The 5,593-nt window shown below is 52.1% G+C and overlaps 1 protein-coding gene across 1 annotated transcript in view; it reads left to right on the top strand.

Moving 5' to 3' along the window:
* The window catches only part of LOC147108244 (solute carrier family 12 member 2-like), a 315,116-nt gene that overhangs the window by 211,619 nt on the left and 97,904 nt on the right, over nt 1-5,593 (top strand). The gene's annotated exons all lie outside the window — the stretch shown is intronic.

Genomic DNA, 5,593 nt, shown 5'->3' with positions numbered 1-5,593 from the left:
CTAAAAACACAAACAAAATATCATACACCACACAGTCAGATAATCACCCTGAAGCTTCTTACACCAGTTCTTGCACTGGGTTACATTATCCGGGTGCCCACTTATTACAGGTCTTGCATTGTAAGGAGGGAGGAAATTCTATGAGACTCTGTTCCAAAATCAGCATTGGCAGCACCTGTTCAAAAATCAAACATTATCAGTACCCACTCCAAAATCAACACTGTCAGTGCCCCCTGCAAAACAACAACATCAATCTCACCTCAGTACAGTTGTGCAATTGAGTCATTAAAGTGCTTGACCTACCTTCACAAGTCATCATCGGGCCCGGTTCAAATCCATCGTCACATGCGCACTCAAACCCTCCGATAACATTGCTGCAAGTTCCGTTGCCGCAAGGGTTACCAATGGTGCATTCGTCAGTATCTAGGCACAAATGCAGACACCACACTCAGTCCTGGGTATTGACAAATTTCATAGACTTGATTTTGTTTGATGGGCAAGGCCTTCCGTAATCTAGTGTATGTGCAATTCCTGGCCCAAAGCTTCTTTCAACAACACACAGCCAGCATTGCAGGAGGGACCCGTCAAAAAATCAATAAAGAGCTCTGAGATGCTGTAATGGTTTGACATCAGAGTGAGGAATTAGGGAGAGGCCGGCAGAGTGAGGAATTAGGGAGGAGGCCGGCAGAGTGAGGAATTAGGGAGAGACCAGCAGAGTGAGGAATTAGGGAGAGACCAGCAGAGTGAGGAATTAGGGAGAGACCGGCAGAGTGAGGAATTAGGGGGAGACCAGCAGAGTGAGGAAATAGGGAGAGACCAGCAGAGTGAGGAATTAGGGAGAGACCAGCAGAGTGAGGAATTAGGGAGAGACCGGCAGAGTGAGGAATTAGGGGGAGACCAGCAGAGTGAGGAATTAGGGGGAGACCAGCAGAGTGAGGAATTAGGGGGAGACCAGCAGAGTGAGGAATTAGGGAGAGACCAGTAGAGTGAGGAATTAGGGAGAGACCAGCAGAGTGAGGAATTAGGGAGAGACCGGCAGAGTGAGGAATTAGGGAGAGACCAGCAGAGTGAGGAATTAGGGAGAGACCAGCAGAGTGAGGAATTAGGGAGAGACCGGCAGAGTGAGGAATTAGGGGGAGACCAGCAGAGTGAGGAATTAGGGGGAGACCGGCAGAGTGAGGAATTAGGGAGAGACCAGCAGAGTGAGGAATTAGGGAGAGACCAGCAGAGTGAGGAATTAGGGAGAGACCAGCAGAGTGAGGAATTAGGGGGAGAGACCGGCAGAGTGAGGAATTAGGGGGAGACCAGCAGAGTGAGGAATTAGGGAGAGACCAGCAGAGTGAGGAATTAGGGGGAGACCAGCAGAGTGAGGAATTAGGGAGAGGCCGGCAGAGTGAGGAATTAGGGGGAGACCAGCAGAGTGAGGAATTAGGGGGAGACCAGCAGAGTGAGGAATTAGGGAGAGACCAGCAGAGTGAGGAATTAGGGAGAGACCGGCAGCAGAGTGAGGAATTAGGGAGAGACCAGCAGAGTGAGGAATTAGGGAGAGACCGCAGAGTGAGGAATTAGGGAGAGACCAGCAGAGTGAGGAATTAGGGAGAGACCAGCAGAGTGAGGAATTAGGGAGAGACCGGCAGAGTGAGGAATTAGGGGGAGAGACCGGCAGAGTGAGGAATTAGGGAGAGACCAGCAGAGTGAGGAATTAGGGAGAGACCAGCAGAGTGAGGAATTAGGGAGAGACCAGCAGAGTGAGGAATTAGGGAGAGACCAGCAGAGTGAGGAATTAGGGAGAGACCAGCAGAGTGAGGAATTAGGGGGAGACCAGCAGAGTGAGGAATTAGGGGAGAGACCGGCAGAGGTGAGGAATTAGGGAGAGACCAGCAGAGTGAGGAATTAGGGAGAGACCGGCAGAGTGAGGAATTAGGGAGAGACCAGCAGAGTGAGGAATTAGGGAGAGACCAGCAGAGTGAGGAATTAGGGAGAGACCAGCAGAGTGAGGAATTAGGGAGAGACCAGCAGAGTGAGGAATTAGGGAGAGACCGGCAGAGTGAGGAATTAGGGAGAGACCGGCAGAGTGAGGAATTAGGGAGAGACCAGCAGAGTGAGGAATTAGGGAGAGACCAGCAGAGTGAGGAATTAGGGAGAGACCAGCAGAGTGAGGAATTAGGGAGAGACCAGCAGAGTGAGGAATTAGGGAGAGACCGGCAGAGTGAGGAATTAGGGAGAGACCAGCAGAGTGAGGAATTAGGGAGAGACAGCAGAGTGAGGAATTAGGGAGAGACCAGCAGAGTGAGGAATTAGGGAGAGACCAGCAGAGTGAGGAATTAGGGAGAGACCAGCAGAGTGAGGAATTAGGGGAGAGACCAGCAGAGTGAGGAGTTAGGGAGAGACCAGCAGAGTGAGGAATTAGGGGAGAGACCGGCAGAGTGAGGAATTAGGGAGAGACCTGCAGAGTGAGGAATTAGGGAGAGACCAGCAGAGTGAGGAATTAGGGAGAGACCAGCAGAGTGAGGAATTAGGGAGAGACCGGCAGAGTGAGGAATTAGGGAGAGACAAGCAGAGTGAGGAATTAGGGAGAGACCAGCAGAGTGAGGAATTAGGGAGAGACCAGCAGAGTGAGGAATTAGGGAGAGACCAGCAGAGTGAGGAATTAGGGAGAGACCAGCAGAGTGAGGAATTAGGGGAGAGACCAGCAGAGTGAGGAATTAGGGAGAGACCAGCAGAGTGAGGAATTAGGGAGAGACCAGGCAGAGTGAGGAATTAGGGGGAGACCAGCAGAGTGAGGAATTAGGGGGAGACCAGCAGAGTGAGGAATTAGGGAGAGGACCGGCAGAGTGAGGAATTAGGGAGAGACCAGCAGAGTGAGGAATTAGGGAGAGACCAGCAGAGTGAGGAATTAGGGAGAGACCAGCAGAGTGAGGAATTAGGGAGAGACCGGCAGAGTGAGGAATTAGGGAGAGACCAGCAGAGTGAGGAATTAGGGAGAGACCAGCAGAGTGAGGAATTAGGGAGAGACCGGCAGAGTGAGGAATTAGGGAGAGACCAGCAGAGTGAGGAATTAGGGAGAGACCAGCAGAGTGAGGAATTAGGGAGAGACCAGCAGAGTGAGGAATTAGGGAGAGACCAGGCAGAGTGAGGAATTAGGGAGAGACCAGCAGAGTGAGGAATTAGGGAGAGACCAGCAGAGTGAGGAATTAGGGAGAGACCGGCAGAGTGAGGAATTAGGGAGAGACCAGCAGAGTGAGGAATTAGGGAGAGACCGGCAGAGTGAGGAATTAGGGAGAGACCGGCAGAGTGAGGAATTAGGGAGAGACCAGCAGAGTGAGGAATTAGGGAGAGACCAGCAGAGTGAGGAATTAGGGAGAGACCAGCAGAGTGAGGAATTAGGGAGAGACCGGCAGAGTGAGGAATTAGGGAGAGACCAGGCAGAGTGAGGAATTAGGGAGAGACCAGCAGAGTGAGGAATTAGGGAGAGACCAGCAGAGTGAGGAATTAGGGGAGAGACCAGCAGAGTGAGGAATTAGGGAGAGACCAGGCAGAGTGAGGAATTAGGGAGAGACCAGCAGAGTGAGGAATTAGGGAGAGACCGCAGAGTGAGGAATTAGGGAGAGACCAGCAGAGTGAGGAATTAGGGAGAGACCAGCAGAGTGAGGAATTAGGGAGAGACCAGCAGAGTGAGGAATTAGGGAGAGACCAGCAGAGTGAGGAATTAGGGGAGAGACCAGCAGAGTGAGGAATTAGGGAGAGACCAGCAGAGTGAGGAATTAGGGAGAGACCGGCAGAGTGAGGAATTAGGGAGAGACCAGCAGAGTGAGGAATTAGGGAGAGACCAGCAGAGTGAGGAATTAGGGAGAGACCGGCAGAGTGAGGAATTAGGGAGAGACCAGCAGAGTGAGGAATTAGGGGAGAGACCAGCAGAGTGAGGAATTAGGGAGAGACCGGCAGAGTGAGGAATTAGGGAGAGACCAGCAGAGTGAGGAATTAGGGAGAGACCAGCAGAGTGAGGAATTAGGGAGAGACCAGCAGAGTGAGGAATTAGGGAGACCAGAGGATAGGGAGAGACCAGCAGAGTGAGGAATTAGGGAGAGACCAGCAGAGTGAGGAATTAGGGAGAGACCAGCAGAGTGAGGAATTAGGGAGAGACCAGCAGAGTGAGGAATTAGGGAGAGACCGGCAGAGTGAGGAATTAGGGAGAGACCAGCAGAGTGAGGAATTAGGGAGAGACCGCAGAGTGAGGAATTAGGGAGAGACCAGCAGAGTGAGGAATTAGGGAGAGACCAGCAGAGTGAGGAATTAGGGAGAGACCGGCAGAGTGAGGAATTAGGGAGAGACCAGCAGAGTGAGGAATTAGGGAGAGACCAGCAGAGTGAGGAATTAGGGAGAGACCAGCAGAGTGAGGAATTAGGGAGAGACCAGCAGAGTGAGGAATTAGGGAGAGACCAGCAGAGTGAGGAATTAGGGAGAGACCAGCAGAGTGAGGAATTAGGGAGAGACCAGGCAGAGTGAGGAATTAGGGAGAGACCAGCAGAGTGAGGAATTAGGGAGAGACCAGCAGAGTGAGGAATTAGGGAGAGACCAGCAGAGTGAGGAATTAGGGAGAGACCGCAGAGTGAGGAATTAGGGAGAGACCAGCAGAGTGAGGAATTAGGGAGAGACCAGCAGAGTGAGGAATTAGGGAGAGACCAGCAGAGTGAGGAATTAGGGAGAGACCAGCAGAGTGAGGAATTAGGGGAGAGACCAGCAGAGTGAGGAATTAGGGAGAGACCAGCAGAGTGAGGAATTAGGGAGAGACCGGCAGAGTGAGGAATTAGGGAGAGACCAGCAGAGTGAGGAATTAGGGAGAGACCAGCAGAGTGAGGAATTAGGGAGAGACCAGCAGAGTGAGGAATTAGGGAGAGACCAGCAGAGTGAGGAATTAGGGAGAGACCAGCAGAGTGAGGAATTAGGGAGAGACCTGCAGAGTGAGGAATTAGGGAGAGACCAGCAGAGTGAGGAATTAGGGAGAGACCAGCAGAGTGAGGAATTAGGGAGAGACCAGCAGAGTGAGGAATTAGGGAGAGACCAGCCAGAGTGAGGAATTAGGGAGAGACCGGCAGAGTGAGGAATTAGGGAGAGACCAGCAGAGTGAGGAATTAGGGAGAGACCAGCAGAGTGAGGAATTAGGGAGAGACCAGCAGAGTGAGGAATTAGGGAGAGACCAGCAGAGTGAGGAATTAGGGAGAGACCAGCAGAGGTGAGGAATTAGGGAGAGACCAGCAGAGTGAGGAATTAGGGAGAGACCAGCAGAGTGAGGAATTAGGGAGAGACCAGCAGAGTGAGGAATTAGGGGAGACCAGCAGTGAGAATAGGGGAGACCAGCAGAGTGAGGAATTAGGGAGAGACCAGCAGAGTGAGGAATTAGGGAGAGACCAGCAGAGTGAGGAATTAGGGAGAGACCAGCAGAGTGAGGAATTAGGGAGAGACCAGCAGAGTGAGGAATTAGGGAAGAGACCAGCAGAGTGAGGAATTAGGGAGAGACCAGCAGAGTGAGGAATTAGGGAGAGACCAGCAGAGTGAGGAATTAGGGAGAGACCAGCAGAGTGAGGAATTAGGG

The sequence above is a fragment of the Somniosus microcephalus genome, chromosome 13 (genome assembly GCF_052327205.1).
Source record: "Somniosus microcephalus isolate GS21.2 chromosome 13, FLI_Smic_1.0, whole genome shotgun sequence".
NCBI classification, from domain to species: Eukaryota; Metazoa; Chordata; class Chondrichthyes; order Squaliformes; family Somniosidae; genus Somniosus; species Somniosus microcephalus.
The sequence above is the reverse complement of the archived record's forward strand: the minus strand, read 5'-3'. Positions and strand labels throughout refer to the sequence as shown.